At 42.5% G+C, this 27774-nt stretch overlaps 1 pseudogene; it reads left to right on the top strand.

The window, feature by feature from the left end:
• Positions 1 to 25100, top strand: LOC139317621 (vomeronasal type-2 receptor 26-like; annotated as a pseudogene).
• Positions 25101 to 27774: the final 2674 nt, after the last annotated feature.

Raw genomic sequence — 27774 nt, 5'->3', positions numbered from 1 at the left:
ATGTTATCTGATCCAGTGCATTTCAGAAGGCATCCTTCTGAAGAATTAGTTGATGAGCCCATGTAAAGACTTTCTCTTCTTAACTGTAGCATATCTCAAATCAGATATTCTTCTGTAATAGGATGCTTGGACTGAGTTAATTAGTATTATTATTTGCAACATAAATTATTTCTTCTGTTTCTTGCTGGTTAGTTCCTTCATTCTAAATATGGATTGCTACCCAGAAATATTTCTTACCTGCCAAATAAATAATGAACACATTTGGTGTTTTGGGGATTAAAAATCCATATTAAAGCTTTTCTCACTTACTTACTGTTGTACAAATCACCAATGCTTTATTATCGAATCACTCTTTGTTGCCAATTGAATGTCAACATTTCATGATTTAATGGTTGCTGTGAATATTAGGGAATGATGGTGCTATATAGCACTTGAACGTGATATCTAAAGAGGTGCCTCATGAAGCATGGAGCACAAATGTAGGGTCTGTCTGCCCTAATGTAAGAGCTATCTGCATGAAGGGACTTATATACAACATTTACCTTCAAACATGCTTCAAAACAGATTTTTCACTTAGTTGCTCTATCTGATCTTTATGGAGAGGTTCATCAGCATAACCTTATATCAATTTGAGAATATAACATTTCTCCATTCTCTCTCTCTCTCTCTGTCTCTCTCTCTTACACACACACACACACACACACACATACACACACCCCTCCCAGAAAACCAACCAGTTGGAAAACAAAACAGCTAAAGATAGAAAACTAGAAGTATGTCTGACAATTACAGCTACATGATAATAAGATTATGAATGTAAAGCAATTCATCTGTTTCCTTGTGAAAATTCTATACAATGAATGAATCATAACAGCCAATCTTCATCTAGTGAAAAATTGTACTTCTATGTTTTTCCTAAGAGCATTTTATCTTTCCTTTAAAATAATGTGTTGGACACTCTGAAATATTTCTGCAGACTATTTCCATTATTATGCAAGTGTTTTATTAGATTCCATACTCTTACATTACCTCTCATGTAATTTACACATCACTCATATGATTGAGTACATCTGTAGAAATGGAAAACATTTTTGAGGCATTTACATGATTTCCTGAATGGTAGTGTGTACAATCAAGTTTTGTGTGTAGCGTTTAGTTGAAAATAAAGTATATGTAATGTCACATTCTGTGAGAAATGAAATATGTTTATAATGAATGAAAGAGCCATAACAGTTAGCCTTCATCAACTAAAAAAATGTACTTTTATGTTTTTCCAAAGAGCATTTTCTCCTTTATCAAAAATCATGTTTTTAATTCTCTGAAATATTTTTCCAGACTATTTGAAATAAAGTATTTCATTAGATTTCATACCGTTATATTAGAACATTGTACAGTTTCTGAGTGTATTTACATTATTAATTTAGGCATTTACATGAATAACTTACATGTGTAGTGTTCATTTGAAATATTAAAAAATTATATGTAATGTCACATTCTTTGAGAAATGAAATATGTTTTGGAATATATCTCTTATTGCAGATTTTTCCTACAGAACTATCAACATATTCTGGCATTGGCTTTAGCTGTAAAAGAGGTCAATGAAAACAAACACATTTTACCCAATGTGACTCTGGGTAGCACCTCTCTAATAGTTATTTCATGGCGAGATGGACATACTTGGCTTCAATGGAGCTTCTCTCAACACGGGGCAGATTCATCCCCAATTATAAGTGTGATTCCAAGGATAGGGCAATATCTGTTATTGCAGGAACTAACTCTCACATCCATCAGCACATGGGAAATGTTTTGAATGTCTACAAGATGCCCCAGGTAAAATTTGCCCTTGAATGAAATGTAATGGGCTGTGAGAAGAGCCTTGAGAGACAGGAGGAAGAGCCACAGACTAGTTAATGATCTAATCAAAAGCATCTGAGCCCTAACCAGAAAAGAAATTTGGGGAAGAAACTCAGAATGGACTCTTTCTTGTTCTTTCAAATATAAAGGGAGAGGAGAATTCTTTTAGACTTGCAAAATCAGAAAACCAAAATCACGAACCCTAAACATACTTTTATTGTAAATTTCAGTAACAGAAGCCCACAAGTTTGAAATCAATGCTCCCCATCCTTTTACATTTTGAAAGTTACATTTACAAATGCAAGAAAACAATTACATAATTATTTTTTGTTAAATTTTGTAATTTGGAAATAAAGTGGCCATCCAAACAGAAATGGAAAAAAAATGTGGTGGCTAGATGAGATATTTTAGATACTGTCCTTGATACAGTCTGAATCCAAACCAATTAATAGACTATGATTCCTTGACTGACTTATAAATACACTTTATATAAGTATCGATAGATTTTTGTGAATATATTTTCTTACCATATTTTAATAATCACATGCATTCATGATTAAGAAATTCAAGGTGTTATTAGTTGGGAATTTCAGGTCACAAAAAGGTTGCTACTCCACATTTTCAAAAGCCTGTTTGAAAGAGGGGAGGGAAATTCTTTGATTTATAGTATGCATTCTCTTGGGATTGCTATAAAATAAAATGGAAAGTTAGCAGCAGATGCATGACCCAAATATGAAATAACTGAAGTGAAAAGAGGAAATTCATTCTATGTGCTTCAGAGGTGCTTTTTTCAAAAAGCAACTGGACTTTGCTTTACTTTCACTTCTCATTCAAGAAGCTTCCTCACTTGATCAGAACCAAAGTTGGTTTGGCTGCAACTGCCAAAAAAGCCAACACAGTCCTAGGCTGCATCAACAGAGGCATAGAATCAAGTTCACATGAAGTCTTAGTATCACTTTATAAGGCCTTAGTTAGACCACACTTGGAATATTGCATCCAGTTTTGGTCACCATGATATAAAAAAAGATGTTGAGGCTCTGGAAAGAGTGCAAAGAAGAGCAATTAAGATGATTATGGGACTGGAGGCTAAAACATATGAAGAACAGTTGCAGGAATTGGATATGTCTAGTCTAGTGAAAAGAAGGACTAGGGGTGACATGGTAGCAGTGTTCCAATATTTGAGGAGTTGCCACAAAGAAGAGGGAGTCAACTTATGTTCCAAAGCACCAGAAAGCAAAACAGAAACAATGGATGGAAACTAATCATGGAGAGAAGCAACCTAGAACTAAGGAGAAATTTCCTGACTGAGAACAATCAACCAGTGGAACAGTTTGTCTTCAGGGGTTGTGAGTGTTCCATCACTGGAGGCTTTTAAGAAGAAATTGGACATCCATTTTTCCTAAATGGTTTAGGGTCTCCTCTTTGAGCAGCGGGTTGGAATAGAAGACCTCCAAGGTCCCTTCCAACTCTGATGATGGTGGTGGTGGTGATGATGATGTTGATCAGGACTGAAGAAGCTTCTTTGATGAGAAGCAAATATATGCTTCCTCAAAGAAAAGCAAAATCCACAGGATCCAATCTGGGTCAATCACCGGGGCCAGAGGTTTTGTCTTCCAAGCTTTTGGACTCATGTTAGAGCCCATCTTTGGGGAACTTCTCTCTAGCAGATTGTGTGCTGTTCTATGTGTGGTATTTATAGTGCTTGTTGTAAGTAGTTTTTAAGATGTTGATTGGGTTTGTTGATGGTTGGCTTTTACGTCATTTGCTGTCATTTGTTTGTATTGCCCAGCCCTCACCTTCGAAGTACTTAATAGGCTGGTGGTAAATCAGCACGCCTGTTGAAGTCCAGTTGCCTTTTGAAAGTCCAGTTGCCTTTTGAAAAAAACACATTTGAGGCAACCATGACCTGATTGAGAATCTCCATAGACATTCACTCTGCCCTTCTAGTAACTGGTGTATAGCAACATATATCCATATTTGAATGTATACTCCTATGCATCCACATTAGGATACAGGAAGTATGAGATGGGAACTAAGCAAAGCTGGAGGATGGGTAGGGTGCACATTGAACACAAAACAGTGTTCTTATGCTGTTCATTTGACATAAGATCTCATCTGCATCTCACCATGACTTCATTGCTTTATTTTTAATTTATTTATTTATTTACTGTTTTCTATGAAAAGAAAGGCTAATGAAATTTTGGGATGGATTTCCTTCCTTAATCCCAACCAAACCATTTTAGCCCTTAATATTTCTGGTCCATTTTCAGTATAACATTGCCTGAATTAATGCATTTCTGAGGTCTCTGGTTTTGTATTTATCCTACGATAATGAAAATTCTGCACACCAATTCTTTCTGAATATGATTACCATATTTTATGCTTCATAAGATGCACCTAGGTTTCAAGGAGGAAAAGATGAAAACAAAATATGAACATGGAGCACCATCTCACTGTGAATACGGAGCATTGAATACGGAGCAGTAGTGTAGTGACGGCAGGAGGCAGAGCCTGAGAGGACCACAGATAGGTGTCCTCTCATGTGCCAGCTCCACCTATTGACTCCTGCACTGAGGAAAAGAGACAGAAGAGGCAGGGTTCAGCACTGTAAAAGGACCCTGCCATCGCGGCCCAGCTGCAATTCACCATATTCACTCCATAAGATGCACAGACATTTCCACCCACTTTTTTTTTGGGGGGGGGTGGGAAGTACGTCTTATGGTGTGAAAAATACAGTAGATCTTGGTTATTATGGAAGATAATAAATTAAGAGCAGATATTTTTCAAAAACAATGAATATTTCATTTTGGAAAATCATGTTCCCTTTTTTCTATATTCAGCTGATATATGGATCTTCTCCAATGATAGATGACAAGATACAAACTGTTTTCTTTCATCGTTTTTTCCCAAATGGTGACCAACAGATTATGGGTATTCTCCACTTGTTGCTGCATTTAAGGTGGACATGGATTGGACTGATTCTCCAACCTGAGGAGAGTGAAAAGAGATTCATACAAGATGCTATTATTTTGTATTCTCAGAAAGGTATCTGCTTTGACTTCATGGAAGAGATGGGCAAGGAAACATTTTCTAATGATATTGCAGGAGCATTTAAAGACTTTGTCAGCGTTCCAAATTAGGCTTTCTTCCAGCGCTGACATAACAAGTTGAAGCAGAAAGAGCGGAAGCTTGATTTATTGCTGAGATGAACTTTTACCTAGTTTTGTATGTACAGATAGTGTTTCCTGGGAGACGAGGATGGGGGCTGCATTCCTGTGAAAAGAACGTGCCGGGGTGTAGAGATGGATCTGTATGATGGCCAATGGGATATTGGGGTTGGAGAGCGGAAGAGGAGGGGGTTGGAAGGAGGGGCCAGTTTGGCTGCAATTTGAATCAGAAATGTCGGATTCTGCTATTCTTAAAAATAAAATGATTCATTAGACAGCTTGCGCTTGAGAATGAAGTTTATTCAAGATAGCACCGAAACCTGACAGACAGCCAAACTCTCCTCCAAATCCAGGCTGGCTGAGTTTAAATCATCCCGTTCCCTCCCAGACATCTGGTCGGACGGACTATGGCTGAAGCCAAGCTATCGGAGGAAAGCCTGCTTCAAGAAACGGGAGGAGCAGAAGCGGTCGTGATTCCAGCCAACTTGGAAAATACAAAGGTTCAACTTTCTTCACCTTCCCTCCCCGCAGAACTTCAAGCAAAGAAACGTGAAGCAGATAAGTACCCGGGGACTGTGCCAAAAGCCTTAGAGGCGAAATCCCCTTTTGCAAAGGCAAAAGATAAAGAAAAACCCCTAAGTGAATTGGGAAGGGCGAGCTGGGGATGGGAATGGCAGCGAAGCCCAGACAAGGCAGCACCTCCCCACCCCAGGATGAGAGACGAGGCAGAGGACTATCAACACCAGGGCTGGCCCTCCAGAGCTCAGCACAGAGAGGAGAGGGCAGAAAGACTGAACGCTATGATAGAACAGTATTTAAGATGCTACGTCGACTACCAGCAGTCCAATTGGGCAGACCTCCTATCTTTTGCGGAGGTTGCATATAATAATGCTGTCCACAGCAGCACGGGGCTAACCCCGTTCAAAATAGTGAGTGGCATGGATTTTGTTCCCATGCCAGAATACCCGAGGGAGCCCCCTTCCTCAGTCAGTTTGACCGACTGGATGGCAATGTTGAGACAAACTTGGGAAAATGTTAAGAGGGCGCTGGCAAAGGCGGCTCAATCTTATAAGGACCAAGCAGACAAGCACCGAACTCCCCAAAGACCATTTCAGCTGGGAGAGAAAGTTTACCTCTCCACCAAGTACTTGAGACTTAGACTCCCGAGCAGGAAATTGGGCCCAAAATTTATAGGACCATTTCCTATAATAAAAATAATCAACCCCGTTACAGTGCAATTGCAGTTGCCACGGCTTTTGGGGAAAATTCACCCCGTTTTTCACAGTAGCCTTCTAAAACCTGTAGTGGGGTCTACTTTAAGGCCAACGCCACGTGAACCCCCTGGGCCCCTGGTTGTTGGGGGCCAAACGCACTACGAAGTGCAGCGGATTCTTGATTCAAGATGGCACAGGGGGCGCCTTCAGTACTTAATTAAATGGAAGGGTTACCCATTGTCAGAGGCTTCCTGGGTGAAGAGCGCAAACATCCAAGCTGATCGCCTTATAGCAAAATTCCATGCAGACCACCCGGGAAAGCCGGGAGGGGGGGGGTGCACAGCCAGGGAGGGGCTGATGAGACTAATCTTGTTGTGTTTTCCCTATGGGATAGGTGATGTCGCAGAAGTGAAGGGAGAGGGGCCGGATGTCAGCGTTCCAAATTAGGCTTTCTTCCAGCGCTGACATAACAAGTTGAAGCAGAAAGAGCGGAAGCTTGATTTATTGCTGAGATGAACTTTTACCTAGTTTTGTATGTACAGATAGTGTTTCCTGGGAGACGAGGATGGGGGCTGCATTCCTGTGAAAAGAACGTGCCGGGGTGTAGAGATGGATCTGTATGATGGCCAATGGGATATTGGGGTTGGAGAGCGGAAGAGGAGGGGGTTGGAAGGAGGGGCCAGTTTGGCTGCAATTTGAATCAGAAATGTCGGATTCTGCTATTCTTAAAAATAAAATGATTCATTAGACAGCTTGCGCTTGAGAATGAAGTTTATTCAAGATAGCACCGAAACCTGACAGACTTTGGTAAAATGTACATGATTATCATGAAGAGCACTACCAATGTCATTATCCTCTATTGTGAAAACCAAGTCACCACCATTTTTAGAATGTTGCCCTATTTTACAGATTTTGAAGAGATGCCCGTTGAGAGAAAAGACAAAGTTTGGATAATGCCAGCCCAGATGGAGTTTACATCCCTTCCCTTTCAAAAATATAGGGGTATGGACTTTTTCCATGGTGTTATAACTTTTGCAATTTCTTCCAAGGAGATTTCTGGATTCAATAAATTCCTTCAGATGAGAAACCCAACTTCTGAAGTGGAAGACCATTTAATGAGAGTGTTCTGGGAAAAGGCTTTTGAATGCTCATTTTCTAAAGATAATGCAGATGAAGATGCTGGAATGCTGTGCACTGGAGAAGAGAAGTTGGAGAATCTACCTAAGTCTGTGTTTGACACCACCATGACTGGGCAGAGTTACAGCATCTATAACGCAGTCTATGGTGTGGCACATGCTTTACAAGCCATGCTTTCCCCCAAGTCCAAACACAGAGCAAGGCCAGAAGTTGGGAGAGAAACATTGTTGACTCAAAAAGCATGGCAGGTAACAAAAGAATAAATGAACATTTCCTATTGCTCTTCTTTCTAATGCAATGAGCTCTACCATTGTAGATATGGCCAATGAAAACATCAAACTGATGATTTTTAATTCTTGTATGACTCAATTTTCCTCATTCTTCCAAGATTTAAAAAGATTGGCAATTGTGAATAGATAACAACTTATAATAATATGGAGGGAAGGGTTTATGATTTACCTTATGGAGGAAAAGGTTTAGATGCTGCAGTATCTGTGTGGTTGATAGAGGTACAAAGGATAAATGTTAGAGGAAAATTAATTCTATGAAAGTGCCCAATTATGTTAAAGGGATGACACATAAGTTAATACCAATCTTTCTTTCTTTCTTTCTTTCTTTCTTTCTTTCTTTCTTTCTTTCTTTCTTTCTTTCTTTCTTTCTTTCTTTCTTCTTTCTTTCTTTTTCTATCTATCTATCTATCTATCATTTATCTATCTATCTATCATTTATCTATCTAACTAACTAACTAACTATCATTTATCTATCAATCATCTACCTTTCCTTTCCTTTCCTTTCCTTTCCTTTCCTTTCCTTTCCTTTCCTTTCCTTTCCTTTCCTTTCCTTTCCTTTCCTTTCCTTTCCTTTCCTTTCCTTTCCCCTTCCCCTTCCCCTTCCCCTTCCCTCCCCTTCCCTCCCCCTCATTTTCTTTTCTTTTCACTTCACTAATTAATTGACTACCTCTGCTTCTGTTTAGCTCCATCACTATTTGAGAACCATCTCATTTAATAACACGGCAGGACAGAAAATTTTCTTTAATGAAAATGGGGATCTAGAGACTGGATTTGACATCATCAACTGGATCACATTCAAAAACGAGACCTTTGTTAAAGTCAGAGTTGGAAAGATCGACCCAACAACTTCTCCAGATAAACTATTCACTATTTCTGTACAAGACATCGCCTGGCCTACCATGTTTAAACAGGTATTTCCTGCTCTGATTTTGTACTGTGTGTTCTTTCCCTTCCCTTCTTGTTCACAGAATTATTGATTTGAATGGATGTTACCCTTAAATTTGTCAGACCAGAGACAACAGGGAGCTTGAAATACAAAGACTGAAATTTTAAGCCAGGCTTAAAATAATTTTCTGGTATCTCCTTGTCAAATTTTTATGGTTTTAGCAGAACCTAATTCAATACCTAGAGTCTTTTTTTGTATTTCAAAATTGCCTTGATACACATACAAAAGACACACACAAGTTAAAGTCATTAAAGCTACATATGATGTAATTCACAACATTTCAACACGGACAGTGTGCAAAATTTAATGCCTGCTGTGCATGCTGGGAGATTTGCATCACAAGAGGATATGTTTGGAAAATCCATGGTTTATTTTGCCAATCGTGCTTCTGAATATTATCCAAGCTGCCTGTTAGATCAGGCGCAGGAACAGAAGACGTGACCAGCTCAATACATGTAACAGCTTTATTTACAATGTAACAAGTAAAAGAAGACTGCTGGCGCACTGCCGGAGCTCTCCTTATATTCGCTCCCGGCAGACGCACCGCCCCTAGACAGGGATTCAAATCTCCCGCCCGATGGCTGGCAGCCAATCAGGGCGGATGTCCTTATAAGGACATAACACTCCTCCCCCCTTAGTCTGGACTGTCAAATCTCGTCCACAAAAGTCACGTAATCACGCAGGTACGTAGGACGCCTCGGCACCCTAGCTGACCTGCGCAGTCTCACTTGTTCTCTGTCTCCGACCTGGATGGACGGGGCTCTGTCGTCTCCCGGCTCCCTCTCCGGAACCGGGCTTGGTTCGGCTGTCGAGTGAGCGGGGTCACCCCCAGCGCCTCCGGCCGGACCGCAGACCTTGGATGGCTGGTTCTGATGGTCTTCTTCCTGGCCTGTGGATCTGTCGCCTCATCTCGGTGGCTCGGTTCCGACCCGGGAAGAGCGTCTGAGTCTCGGTAAGTCCATCGTTTGCTCCCCCCTGGTCTCCCGGGCGCTGCGGTTCGGTTGCGGTTCGGCCTGGTGCCGGGTGGGTGGTGGTTCTGTTTGGTGCCCTCTGGACCGGCCTGCGGGTGGTGCTGGCTTGTGTTGCGTTGTCCGACCTCGCAGGGGTGGTGTTGGTCTGCTGGGTCGGGCTGGCGTTGGTCTATCCCGTCTGGTCGGTGGTGGTCGACCTGGTCGGGCTGTTGTTGCGGCACTACCTCTGTGGGGCGGCGGAGGTCTCCCCTGCCGGGGTGGTGCAGGTCTACCTGGCCGGGTTGTTGTCGGCTTTCCCTTCCCCCTAGTCCCTGGTCTACCGTCGGGTGGTGCCTGGGGTCATCCGGGTCGGGGTGTTGTTTCCTGGCTGCCTCTTGTGATGGGCGGGGGTCCCTCTCGCCGGGGAGTCGTGTGCCACCCTTGCCCATGGGTTGGGGGGTGCCCGTCTTGGATGTGTCCCGGTCTACTCGCCTGGAACCGTGGTCTCCTTGGCTGGGCTGGCGTAGGCTGCTGTCACTGGTGGGGTGCGCCGCTCCTCCTCTGGGCAGGTACCGGTCTACTTGCGGGCTGGGTTGGTGGTCCCTGGCCCTGTTGTGCCCGGTGCCCACCTGGCTGGGTTGGTGGTGCCATCCCCCGTGCGGTTGGCCCCGGTCTACCTCGCTGGGCTGTCGACGTGACAGCATCTGGTAGTGGGCTGGGCCGACCTTGTCGGGGTGGTGCTGCTCTGCCTCGCAGGGGTGTGGTAGGCCTACCTCGTCGGGGTGTTGTAGGCCTACCTGGTCTGGGTGTGGTAGGTCTACCTCGCCGGGGTGTTGGAGGCCTACCTCGTCGGGGTGTTGTAGGCCTCCCTCGTCAGGCTGGTTTTCATGTGCTCCCCCCCACCTTTTTCGGAGTTGGTCGATGTGGCGTCTCGTGAACTGTCCATCTTCCAACTCGACGATGTAGGATTTGGGGCCGGTTGTGCTGGCAATCTTCCCTTTCAGCCATTTAGGAGAGCCGCTGAAATTTAGCGCGAAGATTGAATCTCCGTTGCTGAAGGCGCGAAGCGGGCGGCTGGCGGTTGCGGTCACTTCCGGGCTGTATTGGGGGTGCAGCCGGTCCAAGGGTGACCTCAACCTTCTGCCCATCAACAGTTCGGCCGGGCTCTTGTGGGTGGTGGCGTGTGGCGTGATGTGCTGGGTGAGGAGGAAGTTGTCTATGCGCTCTTGCCAGTCCCCCGGGCCCATCTTGGTGAGGGCCTCTTTGGTCAGTCGGACCATGCATTCGGCTTGTCCGTTTCCGGCCGGCCTGTAGGGGGCGGACAGGGCGTGGCGGATGCCCAGTCCTGCCAGGAAGGACTCCATGGCCAGGGATGTGAGCCATTGTCTGAGACCAGCACATCCGGTAGACCATGTGTGGCAAAAAGGCGGCGCAGGGCTCGGATCGTTGCATCTGTTGTGGTAGATGCCATGGGCACCACCTCGAGCCATTTGGAGAAGGCATCTACCACGATGAGGAGGTGTCGCCCTTGCATCGGACCCGCGAAGTCGATGTGGATCCTCGACCAGGGGTTGCTGGGGGTCTCCCACTTCGCGACTTCGGATTGCGGCGGTGCTGGGTGAACTTCTTGGCACGGGTCGCATCTGGAGACCCATTGTTCAATGTCTCTGTCCATGGAGGGCCACCAGACATAACTCCGTGCCAGGGCCTTCATGCGGACGATGCCCGGATGCCCCTTGTGCAGGGTCTCTAACGTCCACCGTTGCAGAGTGCTTGGAATCAGCACCCTGTCTCCCCATAGCAGGCAGCCCTTTATGGTGGACAGCTCCTCCTGTTTCCTGGCGAACGGGCTGAACCTTTCCTCTGGCTTTTCCGCTGGCCACCCTCTGAGGATCCAGGACTTCACTTGGCGGAGTGTGGGGTCCTTTTGGGTGTGGACGGCCACATCTGCGGATGACACCGGGCAGCTGGCGTCGTCATCAATGTGCAGTAGGTGGAGCGTGGGGGCTGGGTCCTCGACCGGCTTCTTCGACGGGCATCTGCTGAGGGCGTCAGCGTTCCCTATGGCTGTGCCTGGCTGGTGCACGAGCCTATAGGAGTAGCCAGCTAGGAAGATGGCCCATCTCGTCATTCTTGGGGACATGAAGGTCGGGGTTGGTTGGTCGCCTGCGAGGAGTCCCAGGAGAGGCTTGTGGTCTGTGACTATGGTGAAACGTCTTCCGTAGAGGTATTCGTGGAAACGCTTCACTCCAGCCACGATGGCCAGGGCTTCTTTGGCCAGCTGGCTATAGTTCCGTTCTGCGCCGGACATAGTCTTTGAGAAGTACGCTATTGGGGCTTCCGAGCCATTGGGCAGTTCGTGGCTGAGAACTGCCCCCACCCCGTAAGGCAACGCGTCGCAGGTCAGTCTGATGGGGAGCGTCTCGCTGTATTGGATGAGGACGCTTTTGGACGTCAATAGTCCTTTGATGGCCCGGAATGCCGCTTCCTCTTCCTGGCCCCACTTCCAGGAAGCCGATTTCCCCAGCAGGCGGTGAAGTGGCTCAGCAACTGTGGCTTTCTGTTTTAAAAAAATGGCGTAGAAGTTGAGCAACCCAAGGAAAGCCTGAAGCTCCGTTTTGTTTTTTGGGCTTGGAGCTTCATGGATTGCTTCCACTTTTGATTTGGTGGGGTGTATGCCTGTGCTATCAATGAGGAAGCCCAGGAACTCGACTTCCTGTACTCCTATGATGCACTTGTCCCGCCTGACCCTCAAACCCTTGGCCTTGAACCGCTGCAGGACAAGCCTGAGCCTTTCAAGGAGTTGGGCTCTTGAGTCACCGGAGATGAGCACATCATCGAAGTAAGGCACCACCCCTGGAACGCCTTGGAGAAGGCGTTCCATCATGGATTGGAAGATACCCGGGGCAGCGCTGACTCCAAATTGGAGGCGGTTACATTTAAATGCCCCTCTGTGCGTGACAATTGTTTGAGCCTCCGCCGTTTTGTCATCCACTGGCAGTTGCTGGTAAGCCTGGGCCAGGTCCAGTTTCGCGAAAATTGATCCAGATCCCAGGGAATGCAGCAGATGTTGCACCACTGGGACTGGGTATGCGCTCTGTGCCAACGCCTTGTTGATGGTACAACGGTAGTCAGCACAGATGCGCACAGACCCATCATGCTTCAGTGGGGTCACAATGGGGGTCTCCCATGAGGCATGATCGATCGGTTCCAGGACGCCCTGGGCGATCAGCTTATCCAGCTGTTCATCTACTTTAGGCCGCAGGGCAAATGGAACTCGGCGGGGCTTGAGCCTGATTGGGGTGATTCCCTTATCTAGATTAAAAGAGATTGGCCTCCCCACAAATTTTCCCAGCTTACCATCGAAGACTTCCTTGAACTCTTCGATGATGGAGTCGAGTTCGTCCCTGCGGATCTCGTGGATGCCCTGAAGTGAAAGTCCTAGCGGCTTGAACCACTCCACACCCAACAGGTTCGGTCGGCTGTGCTGCACGATGGTGATGGGTAGCTTTCCGTCGAAGTCATTGTACTTCACGTGGATGGTGGCTCTGCCTAGGATTTCAATGGGGTTCCCGTTGAAGTCCACAAGTTTGTCTTTCGGGGCTTTCAGCTGGGTCCTTTTGTATGCCGGTTTCAGCTGTTGTAGGTGCTGCCAGTCCATGATGGAGAAGGCGGATCCGGAGTCTACCTCCATCTTGCATGGGGACCCCTCTGCTATCAGCGTCACGTGGAACTTGGTGGTCCCCTCGTCGCTTGTGTGAGCAATGGTGGTGGTCTGGTGCACCGTTCTGTTTCGGGGATATTCCTCCTCCCCGCGCCGGGACTGGTTTGAGGACCGTTTGGATGTCCTCTGATTATCTTTGCGATTTTCCCGGAATCGTGGTCTGGGCGGTTCCGGGGCTGGGTCTGTGGCTCTGCAGGCCTCAGCGATGTGGCCCCTCTTCAGGCATCGGCGGCAGGTCGCGTCCCTCCATCTGCAGTTTGCCCTGGGGTGGTCGCCTCTGCAGCTGCCGCATCGCTCTCCCTGGTCGCCATGCTGTGGGTTTTCCCGCCTGGGGGGGCGGGACACCTTGTGGACGGCCATTTCCCCATCAGACTCGGATTGAGTGGTTGCCTCGTCTGATGAGGTCGGGCCCGACTTGTGGATCTTATGGATCCCTCTTGCTTTTACCATTGCGGCGGCTGCTTGCTCCGACGTTTCAGCCGCTGTTGCCTCGTCGAGGACGTCTTTAAGCGGGATCCTCTTCCTGCTGAGGAATTTCTTTTGCAGCCCCACATCTCGCATTCCAAAAACAATGCGGTCCCGGATGGCATTGTCCACATTGTCGAACTCACAGTTGGCAGCGAGTTGGCGGAGCGCTGCCACGAATTCCTTGATGGATTCACCTTCCCGCTGGTTTCTTTGCTGGAAGGTGAACCTGTTTGCGATGGGGGTGCCTGTAGGTGCATAGTGCTCCTGTAGGACTTCCTGCAGGTCGTTCCAGGACATCTCCTCGATGTCCCTGGGTGCCACGAGGTCAATCGCCATCTCCAGGACGTCCGATCCGCAATGAGCCAGGAAGAGGGCTCTTTTCCTCTCATCGTCGAGGTTCTGGTATCCATTGCCTCGCAGGAACTGCCGGAATCGGACCATGTATGACCTCCACTTCTCCCGGGATGGGTCGAACGGGTTCAGCGCGGTCATCGGGGCTTGCGGGGTAGCCATTCTGGAAGTCGCTGAGGTGTAGTGACTTCAGCTCGTTGGGCGATCGTGCCGTGAGTCTTCTCTTCTCTAGTCCTTCGTCGCCAGTGTTAGATCAGGCGCAGGAACAGAAGACGTGACCAGCTCGATACATGTAACAGCTTTATTTACAATGTAACAAGTAAAAGAAGACTGCTGGCGCGCTGCCGGAGCTCTCCTTATATTCGCTCCCGGCAGACGCACCGCCCCTAGACAGGGATTCAAATCTCCCGCCCGATGGCTGGCAGCCAATCAGGGCGGATGTCCTTATAAGGACATAACACTGCCTTTCCAGAATCTATGCAATTTGAAGTTACGTTTCATTTTAAAGGGGGAATATCTTTTCTGAAATCCTTGATGTTAATGTCATTGAAAAAAGTTGTGAAAAAAGAAGTAAAAAATCATTTGATTGACGACATATTCTAGCTAATGGTTATTATATGCTGTGGTTGGCTAAAGCTGGTCTGCTTCTTTGGAAGGCATGTAGACTTCTGCTTCTCCCTTCTCAGTTATGGCTGTAGTAGTTTCTGAGTGTCTTTGCTCAATCCATCAATAGTTTTGGTCTCAGCTCTTTCACGTACAACTGGTTGCTGTAGCTCTCCAACACACTCTTTTATCTCTTCTACTGCCACCGACTGATCTTCTTTTTAAAGTTATATTTCGTTTCTTTCCTAGGGTTAATTTCTTCTATATGTATTCTGCATTTCTACCTGTTGTTGTTGTTTTTTCCTTTCTTGCTGTCTGTTGTATATTCAAGCAAGCATGGAGATAGATCTACTCTTTTATCTCTTCATTTTTAATCCAAAATTTCATTTTGCTTTTTGCTTTCTGAACCAATCTTCCTCCTAGGACCAGCAAAAGAATGAGCCATCTACCATTTTGAGTAGACAGGAAATAATAAGTTTATCCTCACCCTGTGGCTAAGGAACTGGGAATGCTATTTCTAGTCACATTTCCTTTCCCTCTTTTAGAAGCAGAAAAATTCTCCACATTTGCTGGTTCACTCTGACAAGTATCCTCATATGCCATCCTCAAACTCTGCTTTCCTCAGTATCTTATATACTGGGATTCTGGTCTGTCAGATTAGCTCTTTTATTATGGTGTGGGTGGGGTTCAGAAGTGGAGTGGTGACTCGAGCCTTTAAAAAAGGAATTCAGCAAAGGAATAATGAAATGGTGAATACAGAGATAAATATGATGGATGGATGGATGGATGGATGGATGGACAGTTGGATAGATAGATGGATGTAGAGATGAATGGCAGTTAGATGGATAGATGGATGGGTGGGTGGGTGGGTGGATGGATGGATGGGTGGGTGGGTGGGTGGGTGGATGGGTGGGTGGGTGGATGGATGGACAGTTAGATGGATGGATGGATGGATGGATGGGTAGTTGGGTTGGTGGATGGGTGAGTGGAGACTCTGCCAAATTCTGGTTTGTACCACAAATGGCAGGAATAATGATAAAACTGTGGCTCCTAATTTGCATCTTTATCCACAAGTACTTGAAAGCCATAGTCACCCAAAGGAAAGCAGTTGATGTTAATATTCCTGGCATGGATGAGAAGGAAAAAAGAAAAGTCAGGGATCATGTTAACCATGGTCCACAGAGAATGCCTCACCATTGTTGTAGCCAAAGTAGAGAAAGGCATTGAAACTCAGGAGAAAAAGATACTAATCTCTCTTTCCAACTAATTTTTGTTTGAGATATTTACATTCACCTAGCCAAATATCTTCACATCTCCAATTCTTAGTGTTCCTACGTTCAGTTTTGATTCTAGCTCTCATTTCCTTCAGCACATTCACTGATTTGTTATAAATGCTCTAAAACAACACATTTTTGGACCTCTACACTACATCGTTCCCCAGTCTAGGGAGAGGTGTTCATCTCCGTTTCAAAGACAGCGCAGTCCGAAGATGTCTCCGTGATCATGTGGCTGGCATGACTAAACACCAAAGGCACATGGAACGCTGTTACCTTCCCACCAAATGTGGATACTATTTTTCTACTTGCATTTTTTATGTGCTTTCAAACTGCTAGGTTGGCAGAAGCTGGGACTAATAACAGAAGCTTGCCCCGTTATGCGGTATTAGGGATTTGAACCATTGAACTGCCAACCTTTCGATCGACAACCTCATTGTCTTAGCCGCTGAGCCCTAAAATTAAATTACCTACCACAAGTAGTGTCACAAGTAAATGCCTTATTCTCTAATAGGGAAACTGTATATACTCGGGGTATTAGGGGTTAATTTATTCTTCCTCTCCTAATATATTCATATGTAACCACTCCCATCCTTTTACTCCGCCTTGTGAATATAAAAGGGGTTGTATGCACCTCCTCCTTGCTTCTATCTATGAGTACTTAGAGAATATAGAATGCCTACTGTAAATAAACAGTGTTATGTTTGAATACTTTATTCTTAAATCATTTATTGAGTCTGATCCTTAAAATTACGCAACAATCTGGTAGCAGAGGATGGTTGAATTGACTCAATAAAACTTTAGATATGCCTAAAAGAGAAAACTCCAGAAACAAAAGAGAAAGACCCAACACCAGGGCACACAGTAAAGAAATGGAAGCGGATCAAGAAATGATAGATGAATCCACAACTGTAATATCAAGAGAATCTGAAGACTGCACTACAGACAATGAAGAGATAATGGATGAAACTGATGACCAAGAAGAGAACGAGATAGAAAACAACGAACTCAGGTCAGAGATACTGAGACTTTTGAAAAGTCAAAAGGATGACGAAAATCTCATCGCGAACCTCCAAGACATAATAAAAAACAGCGGAGCAGCGAGAGAGAAACACATCGTAACAGATGAATCTAAAGAATCAAAAATGGTGAGCGAATCGCCTGTAGATAAGAATATAACAAAGAAGAAGACTAACGGTCCCACACAAAATTTTGAATGGCAGCCATCTTGGTTCCAACAGACCACTAAGATGAGCGAAGCAGAGCCAATCAGAAAGCAGAATTCAAAATGTCTGGCGCGAAAAGCCTTACATGATGCAAAAAGCAAAAAGGAGAAAATTTACTCTTCAGAAGAATCAGACACAGACATCGAAGAAACTTCAATTGAAATGCAAATAGAATCAGCAATGAAAACGCTTTTTGCAACATTCGGTCCAAAATTAAGAATTACAAAAGAATCAACAAAAGCTAGTAATCGAGAAATAAAGAAAAGACAAGCAAGCAAGCAAACATCTCAGAATCTACCCGCTTCTATCCAAACGACGAGAGCACCGACGCCTGAACCCAGAGAGCCCTGCAAATACCACCCCACGCCACAGACGATCCCAGGAACCAGCGATCTCAACAAGAATCATCTCAACGAAAAGAAACGAGCGCCTGCTGTCACCTGGACATCCAAGATCGAACCAGAGACCGATTCGTCGGAAGAAGAATGCTACGAGGGAGCTGCAGCAGCGAGAACCTCTCCCGACAGCTCCAGAAGCGAAATGAGCAACGCGCATGCGCGAACATACGCAGACAACTACGGAGGACATGAAGAGCAGAGAGAGCCATTCAGACTCGTTGCAAGCATACCTACACCATTCTGCAACTATCAACACTTGCAAGATCACGGACTACCTCCAGTTGTAAGTAATGGAGCTAACAATATTGGGAATTTGCCCAATGATTTCCCAAAACTGAGAATAGATGGTATTAATTTGCAGGAATGGTGTCAACAACTTCAGGTTGTTTTTCTAAAAGAAAACTTATTATTCTTTATTACTAACCCCCCCAAAAGACCTTGGACTCTAAAATTGGACTGCCTACACCACAGAGCATTTTACCTATTAATATCCAGTATATCTCCTGCTATGTACCATAGTATTAAGCATAATTTGACTGTCTCAGAAATTATTCAATGCATGTTTAAATTGTTTCATAGTGAAAGTGTAGCGACTACTACAAGAATGTCCAAAGATTTCTTCTCAGCTAGGATAAAGCCAGGGGTTACTATAAGTGAACATTTAATGTCTCTAAACAAAATCAGAGCAGAGCTGCATTTAAGGGGAGAGGTAATTTCAGATCAAACAATGAAGAGTGTTATCATTAATTCATTAGACCCATCATGGGATAACTATATATCACATTTAGACACAATTAATTTAGGATACTTGTCCATAGAGAATTTATCAAATAAGCTAATAGCTGAAGATAATTCAAGAAGGAGTCGATGTAATAATCACATAGAACATAGACAATATAAGAAAGTAGCATTCCAAGAAAAATATCGAGAATCAATTGAATGTCACAACTGTGGATCTAAAGAACATTGTAGAAGAGATTGTCCTAAATTCCTTAGAGAAAGGCAAAAACTTGACTATAGAGGTAGATACCATAACAGACAATCATCCATTGATAGACATAGATATAGAAGCTCACCCAATTATAGAGAACATAGAGGGGGCAGGGATAATTCAAGAGATAGAAGATCTGGTTCACTAAATGGATTAAACAAACATAATACAACTAACATACAACATTCAGGGGACAATGATTGGCTCATTGACTCTGGGGCAACTAATCACACAACACACAACAAAAGTATATTATCTTCATTTATAGAAGATAAATTTGTAATCAAAGTAGCCAATCAAGAAAAAGTTCAAGTTATTGGTAGAGGAAATGTAAACTTACCCGGTCTAGGAAAAATAGAGGGGGTATTACTAATACCAGAAATACCTCATAACATACTTAGTGCAATAAAACTAAGTAGAGATTCTGACATAAATATAGTTTTCTCAAAGGGAAAAGCAACACTAGAGAAAAACAAAACAAGCTTAGGTAGTGTGATTATCAAAGGAGGTCTACCATATTTAATCACAAAAGAAAGATGGTTACACAACATTGATTCCAACATGGAGGATGACAATAACATAGATAATGGAGACAATAGCAATAGTGATAATGAGGAACATGAAACAATTCATAGCCACAAAGACACATCTACTAATGACACATCCAATAACAAAAAACCTACAATTGGAAAACCAATCCACGATGAATGTGCGCATGTTTTACATAGGAAATTAGGACATGCTAGTTTTCCTGTAGTACAAAAAATGATTGAACATGCCGAAGGTGTTAAAATAAAAAATTGTAAAAACTATTTGGAATGCTCAGTATGTAAGTCCACAAAACTCAGAACTAGCCCCAAACCAAGAAAGGCAACAAGATCAACTAATCAAATTTTTGATTTGGTACACATGGATTTGGTTGGTCCATTAACACCATCAATCACATATAGAAAACGATACTTTCTGACTATTGTAGATGACTATAGCCGTTATGGATTTGTCTATACTTTAAAACACAAAGATGAAACATTTCAGAAATTCAAAGAGTTTTACAAACGTGTAGAAACACAACATAATATTAAAATAAAACAAATCATGACAGATAGGGGATCTGAATTCATGTCAAAAGAATTCTCCCAATGTCTAAAAAACAAAGGGATGCTACATTTCACGTCTAGCCCTTTCTCTGCATTTCAAAATGGAGTAGTAGAGAGAAAGAACTCGACATTACAAACCATGATTAGATGCACATTAGAAGATGCTGGCTTAGGAAAACAATTCTGGTCAGAAGCATTACAATATTCCAATTATACACAAAATAGAACTTGGTCCAGTATTATAAACAAGACACCATATGAATTAATGTACAATAGAAAACCCAAAATAGCACACATGCACATATTTGGAGTCACAGCGGATGTACACATACCAAAACAATTGAGGCGTAAAGGAGAGAACGTGTCCAGAAGACTTAGATTCATGGGATACGAAACAGGCACAAAAGGGTACAGATTTATTGATAATAACAACAAATTTATAATTTCTAGAACAGCTGTATTTCATGAACAGGCCAATTGGTCTAAAATACATCTTAATGAAATATTCCCAATCACAAGCTCAGACACTGAACATCAAGATAAAATAGATAGAGAAGGATGCAATCACAACACACATAAAAGCAAAAATAAAACATGGATAAATAGTCAACACAGAATAAAGACAGATTCATTAACAGAAAAGGAGGCAAGATACTTACACGATAACGATAGTAAACCAGAAAAAATAATCAGATGTAACAGAAATCAAGTGCCAAGCAAATACAAAGATTACGTAATGTACATGGATAGTGAAACATCAACGCCAAACACATACGAGGAAGTATTAAAGCTTCCCACTGAAGAAAGAAGAAAATGGGAATTAGCCATGACCAAGGAGATGGACAGCTTACAAGGATTAAATGTATTCACACCTACACCTGCACCTAAGGATAAAACTATTATAGGCACCAGGTGGATATACAAAATTAAAAATCTGGAAGAAGGCAACACATTATATAAAGCTAGATTAGTTGCACAAGGTTATGCTCAAAAATATCCTGAGGATTACACAGACACATATTCTCCCACAGTAAGAACTGAGAGTGTCAAAACAGCTTTAGTTATAGCATCTGCACTTAACCTTAATGTATTCCAATATGACATACAGACTGCGTATCTACACGCAAAACTTGACAAAGAGATATATGTAAGAGCACCTCATAGTCAATACACAAACAAAAATGAAACGTGGTTATTAAATAAAAGTTTGTACGGGTTAAAACAATCTGGCAAACGCTGGTATGAATGTTTAGTCAAAGTACTCAAAACTATGAATTTCAATGCCACTACTGCAGACAACTGTTTCTTTGTCAAAAAAGAGGATGACTCCTTAGAATTTGTGTTAATTTATGTGGATGATATTTTGTATATAGGTAAACATAAAGAAAAAAGAGATGCATTTGTAACAAAACTAAATGAACATTTTTCTTTAAAATCATTAGGAAAGGTAAATAAATATCTTGGAGTTCAAATCAGTAAAACCAAAAAAGGATTCAAACTTTCTCAGAAAGATAAGATTATAGAACTCCTAAACAAGTGTAATTTAAATGATGCTAAACCTTGTGACACTCCTATGCAAACAGACTTCTTAAGGAACATAGATGAATCATCCCCTGAATTTAAGGATAATACACTCTACAGATCAGTTATTGGTTCCCTCTTATATATTTCCAATTGGACTAGACCTGATATTGCATTACCCCTCAATCTGTTATCCAGATACGTTAGCAAACCCTTAATGTATCATTGGGAAGCCGTTAAAAGAATATTAAGGTACTTAAAGCACAGCTTAGATTTCTGTTTACTACTGGAACCTAATAATATCAAAGAGCCCATCCTCACCTGTTACGCTGATGCGGATTGGGCAGGTGATACCATATGTAGAAAAAGCACATCAGGTTATATATTTTTTCTTAACGATTGTCCAGTTTACTGGTATACTGGAAAACAGGATTTAGTAGCCACATCAACAACTGAGGCAGAATATGTTTGTTTGTCCAAAGCCTCCAACAATCTTGTATGGTTTAATGATTTATTGTCAAATACTTGGAAGAAACCCTCATTACCATTTATCATACACGAAGATAACAAAGCTGCTATTGAGATATCTAGGTCTGATGCTATTGGTCAAAGATCCAGACATATAGATATAAAATTCAAGCACGTGAGACAATTATCTCAAGATGGATTTATTAAAGCAGTTCACTGCGAAACATCAGAACAAATAGCTGACATATTGACTAAGCCTTTGACATCTAAACAACACAAATATTTAACTTCCAAATTACAAGTTTTGTATTGTTCTGAATCTGAATGTAATTATTGTTGTATATCGAATCGGCATTTAGAGGGGGATTTGTCACAAGTAAATGCCTTATTCTCTAATAGGGAAACTGTATATACTCGGGGTATTAGGGGTTAATTTATTCTTCCTCTCCTAATATATTCATATGTAACCACTCCCATCCTTTTACTCCGCCTTGTGAATATAAAAGGGGTTGTATGCACCTCCTCCTTGCTTCTATCTATGAGTACTTAGAGAATATAGAATGCCTACTGTAAATAAACAGTGTTATGTTTGAATACTTTATTCTTAAATCATTTATTGAGTCTGATCCTTAAAATTACGCAACAAGTAGAATGCTTATCTTACAGAAGTACTGCAACACAGCATACTTTTTAAATTTTTTCTTCCTCTCTTTTTCATTGTAATTCTCTTTTGCTACCTTCAGCTCATTCTGCAGGTTTCTATCTCTGCAGTTCTTTGCAATTTGAAAATAGGAAATTAAGCAATGTCAGGTTTCCAAAAAATGTAGTATTTCTACAAATTATCTACAGTAATATACACTAATCTTCAAAATAAAAGCAAGGAAACACAACACTGTAGAATGCTTGGTGTAGATGCTGGCTACATTTCTACAAGCAGTTTCAAGGCAAATGGAAACAAACTTTATTTTTGCAAAGTACTGTATTTACAAATACAATAGTTTCTGAAGTACAGTACTTAAAAAGAAGCAGAGCAATTTGAAAAGGGCTTTCAAACAAACAGTAGAGTACTAGGGAGCAGGGGTGTCAAACTTGCGGCTTTCACGGCGGCATCACGTGATGTATCGGGACTTTTTCTCCTTCGCTAAACCAGGTGGGGGCAGGGCCAGCACGTGACGCATCTGACACCATGGGCTGGGAGTTTGACAGCCCTGCTATAGAGGCACAAAAAAGAACATTTGAAAATACTTACAGAGGCAATTCTCCAGTCCTTTTTGCCAAGCCAGCAAAAAACGATCCTCCAGGAAGCCGAAAATCCTCCACGCAGCAGCAAAAACAAAAAACAAAAACAAACTCGGCACTGGCTTCAAAATCACCAAATCTTGTTTGGGCATGGGACCAGGAGAAAAAACAACCCAGTTTCAGAAAATTGCATGTCATAACCCCGAACGGCAAAGGGAAGTTACAGAGTAAAAAAGGGCTGTCACTGCAGCAGTGACTGAATCCAAGTCACATAGCTACAGAGCCCTCTTTTTGGTCGCAGTTTTGAATTTCTAACAAGTACCCTTTCTGGATACATTCGTTCTTGTGAAAATTTGCTAAATATCTGGGGTATTACCTGTATTTAGATGTAAAATACACCCTGACATAGAATTTTCTGATTGAAAACTTGTGATTTTTAATAAATCCTGCTTTCACTTCTTGATAGGTTCAACCTCTTTCTGTATGCAATGACAATTGCTATTCAGGGACCAGGAAGAGGAAAATAGAAGGGAAGCCATTTTGCTGTTATGACTGCATTCCATGTGCAAAAGGGAAAATTTCAAACCAGATGAGTAAGAGCTGCTTTGCGGAAAACTGTTCAGACTCCTTACAGTAACTGTGATTCAAAATGCTAATATTTAAACCTCTTAAGGCAGGGGTGTCAAACTCGTGGCCCATGTGCCGGATGCGTTACACGCTGGTCATACCCACATTCTGTTTAGCGAAGAGGAAAAAAGTTGTGATATGTCACGTGATGACTCCGTGATGATACAATTTTGACACCCCTGTCCAAAGAGGACTTTTATTGCCATGACTGAATGAATGATATTCCTTCATAAATTTAAAAATGAACAGATATTTAGAGAATCCAAAAATAAATGTTTGGTTTGAGTTGTTCTAGATTGTTACAGATAATGGCTTCTGATTAATGCAGAACTAAGTAATTAAAAGATAAGCTCAATGAAAATCTAGTTCTTTTGTAGGATGAGGGATTTTCCCAAGAAAGATAGGAATGAAGGGAGGGGGGATGGAAAAGGAGACAGAGAGGGAGAGGGGGGACAATATATATAAAAGAAGAACAGGGTAGAATTGTAATCACAAAACAATGTGTAAGTATTACACATTCTGGCATATTTAAAGCATGGCACTAAATATACAATAAGAGATTATCATTTAATTAATGCCATTACTTAGCTCCTACATGAACTCTCAATCCCAGTACATTGGTATTTCTAGAAATTGACCATGATATTTTCTTTTTCCAGATGCAGTTGATTGCTTTCAATGTTCCGAAGAACACTATGCAAACAAGGCTCAAAATCTCTGTATTCTAAAAACTACAACCTTCCTGTCTTACAATGAGCCACTGGGAATCACTTTGGCCACTGTTAGTCTCTTCTTTTCTTTCTTGACAGCTTTAGTGTTAGGAATCTTCATTAAAGAGCAGGACACACCCATAGTCAAAGCCAACAATAGGAATCTCACCTACATTCTTTTCATTGCCCTCCTCCTTTCCTTCCTTTGCAGCTTACTCTTCATTGGGAAACCTGACCAAATGAAATGTCTCTTGCAACAAACTGCTTTTGGTATCATCTTCTCCATAGCCCTTTCTTGCATTTTGGGGAAAACAACCATTGTTGTTATTGCTTTCATGGCCACTAAGCCAGGCTCCAAAATGAGGAAATGGGTGGGGAACAGGTTGGCCAAAGGTATTATCCTATCTTGCTCCATAGCACAATTCACCATTTGTATAGTATGGTTGGCAATTTCTCCCCCATTCCCAGATTCAGACATTCACTCCATGGCTCAAGAAATTGTCTTGGAGTGTAATGAAGGTTCAGCTATCATGTTTTACCTTATCCTTGGCTTTATGGGGTTCTTGGCTTCTATCAGCTTCACAGTGGCCTTTCTAGCCAGGAGGTTGCCTGACAGCTTTAATGAAGCCAAATTTATCACCTTCAGCATGTTGGTCTTTTGTAGTGTCTGGGTATCATTTGTCCCAACCTATTTGATTACAAAGGGAAAATATATGGTGGCCGTGGAGATCTTCTCAATTTTGGCTTCGGCAGCTGGATTACTGGGCTGCATCTTTTTCCCCAAATGCTATATTATTATTTTTAGACCTGATTTGAATACAAAGGGACAGTTAATAAAGAAATGATTCAGATTTTGCTTATTGGTGTGGAATTAGTGTTCCCCTAATTCCAACAGTAAATGTGGGACTCATTTCATGACAGAATTGTTGACTCAGCGCCATAAATGTAAGCATATAATCTCAACAAAAATTTCTATTAAAGATCTCTTACACATAGTGAAGAGGATGTCAGGGTTCCAAGTAACAGCCCAGATGAAATCAAAACTCCAAGGCCAGAAGGTTCCTCAAAGTATAGATTTATTAGGTATGTCATATTGGCACAGCCTGTGAAAACCCAACTCTGAAGCTCCCCGGGTTTTCCCCACCCAGTTCAAAATCCAAAGCTCATCTCCCCTCTACACACAACCATCACATGCCCCAATTAGGTCACAGTCCCAGACCCGAATGACTCCCATCCACACCCTGCCAGGTGCTGGTAAGAGTGTCCTTGGTTCCCAGGAGGAAGACTGTTACTTTGGTTACATGTTTCCCCAGCTGGCGCCAGGGTTGACAGAGGAACATTTATATGCAGAAGCCTATAATTAGAAAAGGATTATAAAATTCTATCAAGTAACAGTAATTCTCGTTTCCTTGAGAACAATGTTAGAGTTTGCAGCAATCCAACCAGCACACAAGTAAATAATTAAGCAGGATTCATGTATAAAAGAAACTTCTTTATATACAGTAATATAAAACATGATGCATGTATACAGTACCCATGCAGCAGAAGCCAGAACCAGAACTCAGAATCCAGAAGTACAGAATCTATATAAACACAGAAGCAATAATGCAAGGACAAACCAACTCTTTTATACATAACAATCAAGCTCAGCCATGTCCAGGCTCCAAACTGTCTGAGTCACATAACAGTCCCCAGTGGCTGACCTGTTGCCATGTCTATTCCAATTCATGACCTCTTATACACTGACATGCCTCCCTTCATGACTGGAATAGACAGAAAACCAAATAACTTAATATTCTTCAGAGACCTGTATTTGAAGACCCAAGTTCACAGTTCCCTTCAAATACCTGAGAATCCCTTTTACACCCATCCAATGCAATTGTGTTGGTGCAGCAGTAAAGTGACTCAAGATGCTTACTGCACAAGCTATATCTGGTTTGGACCACTGCGACAGATATAACAAGCTCCCTATTGCAGACTGATATATCTCTTGATCACGGGCTTCACTTTTGTCCTCACCTAAATTTCATTAGCAGAGTACCTGTCAGGTAGAATCACTGTGGGGCATCCGGTTTATCTATCAACTAAATACATAAGACTGAATCTGCCTCGTAAGAAGCTGGGACCTACCTAAGTTTTTAGGTCCATTCCCAATAATGAAATAATTAACCCAGTGACAGTTCACCTTAACCTCCCCCGCATTCTAGGGAAAGTGCATCCTGTTTTCCACTGTAGTTTACTAAACCAGCCATAGGTCCACATTAAGACCGTAGGCTCAACCACCTCCCAAACCTATGGTGGTGCAAGGGGAAACTCATTACGAAGTAAAAAAAAAAATATTAGACTTTAAGTTATATAGAGGTAGATTGCAATGTTTTTTTTGCATTGGAAAGGGTACCCTTTGTCTGAGGCTACTTGGGTTAAAAGCTGGGATGTGAAAGCAGACAGGCTAGTAAAACAATTCCATGATAAATACCCTGATAAGACAAAGGGTCCTCTGGGGGGGGGGGGTAGTGTGTTGAATTAACCCTCTGTGTTACTCGTGTTGCAGGACATGATTTTCTGATCAGGGAGGGTGGCCTATCAGGCCTGGAAGCCATCTTTTGTATTTGATCTTCAGGCTTGCCACATTTACTACTGTGGGAAACTGGGAGTGGGGATTGTATGGAGCAAGAGTGATATATAATCATAATAACATTCCTTTCTCAGAGAGTGAAGGACATCTTGCATCTCCAGTTGGGACGGTGCTTGATTTGACCATGTGATGGACCTGTGGGTGCTGGGTAGGGACTTGGACTTTCCTTTGGGTGGGGAAAACCTGGAAGCTTTCAGATTCGGGTTTTCCCAGATGTGCCAATATGGCATCTCTAATAAAATGGAACTTTGAGGAACTTCAGGCCTCGGAGTCTTCTTTTGTTGGGGGTGTTACTTGGAACCCTGACAAAGACACTATTATTAAAGTGACCCCTGAAGGCTACAACACAAGACTGAATTTATAGAGAGATTTATGAAGATTATGGAAAAATTCTTTGGACTATCCAGAGGAACAGGTCGATTAACTTTGGGATATAAAGATTCATGAATATTGAACTTTTTGAGAAGTGACTTTAGGTTTGAATATTATTATTGAATATTTTTAGATTATTGGACAAAAGAGGAACAAAATAAAACTAAACGAGATGCTCCACCAGCAAGAAAAGAGTGGAATTTGGGGAGAGATGGTGTCATTAATTCAAAGTATTAAGGATACTTTGACAAGAAGCTACAAGGAGATGTATGAATAAAATGCAGAGCATAGATGGACAGCTAGAAAACATGATACAAAGGACAAGGAGTGACCAAGACACCCAGGAAGAGGAGGAGCCAATTAAAAGAGTAGATGAAAAAACAGAACCGGAAAAGCAACAAATAAAATGAGATGACAAGAAGGAGATAACTACAAAAACAACAATGATTGATGAAATAAGATGAGGGGAGAGTATTTTAAGGGAATTAAAAAAGAACTGGAGTTGCAGGAAG

This window comes from Pituophis catenifer, unplaced genomic scaffold (assembly GCF_029215685.1).
Source record: "Pituophis catenifer annectens isolate HBS135680 unplaced genomic scaffold, rPitCat1.0.hap2 SCAF_5, whole genome shotgun sequence".
Classification (NCBI taxonomy): domain Eukaryota; kingdom Metazoa; phylum Chordata; class Lepidosauria; order Squamata; family Colubridae; genus Pituophis; species Pituophis catenifer.
This window is presented reverse-complemented; position numbering and strand designations above follow the sequence as displayed.